Source organism: Lupinus angustifolius, chromosome LG09 (assembly GCF_001865875.1).
Source record: "Lupinus angustifolius cultivar Tanjil chromosome LG09, LupAngTanjil_v1.0, whole genome shotgun sequence".
Taxonomy (NCBI): domain Eukaryota; kingdom Viridiplantae; phylum Streptophyta; class Magnoliopsida; order Fabales; family Fabaceae; genus Lupinus; species Lupinus angustifolius.
The window spans coordinates 10732142-10732515 of NC_032017.1; positions in this window are offsets into that span (position 1 = coordinate 10732142).

Sequence of the window (374 nt, forward strand, 5' to 3'; positions counted from 1 at the left end):
TCATCCTACCCTCCTCTTCATCCTCATCCTCTTCCTCATTCTCATCCTCCTCCTCCTCCTCCTCATCCTATCGTCATCCTATCTATGTCTTCATCCTCATCCTCATCCTATCCTCCTCTTCCTCATCCTCATCATATCCTCATTCTTATCCTATCCTCTTCCTCTTCCTCATCCTATCCCCCTCCTCATCCTATCCTCATCCTTATCCTCATCCTATCCTCATCCTCCTCCTCCTCGTCATCCTCATCCTCATCCTATCTTCATCCTCTTCCTTATCCTATCATTATCCTCATCCAATCCATGACCTCATCGTCATCCTATCCTCATCCTCATCCTCATCCTCATCCTATCCTCCTCCTCATCCTCCTCCTCCT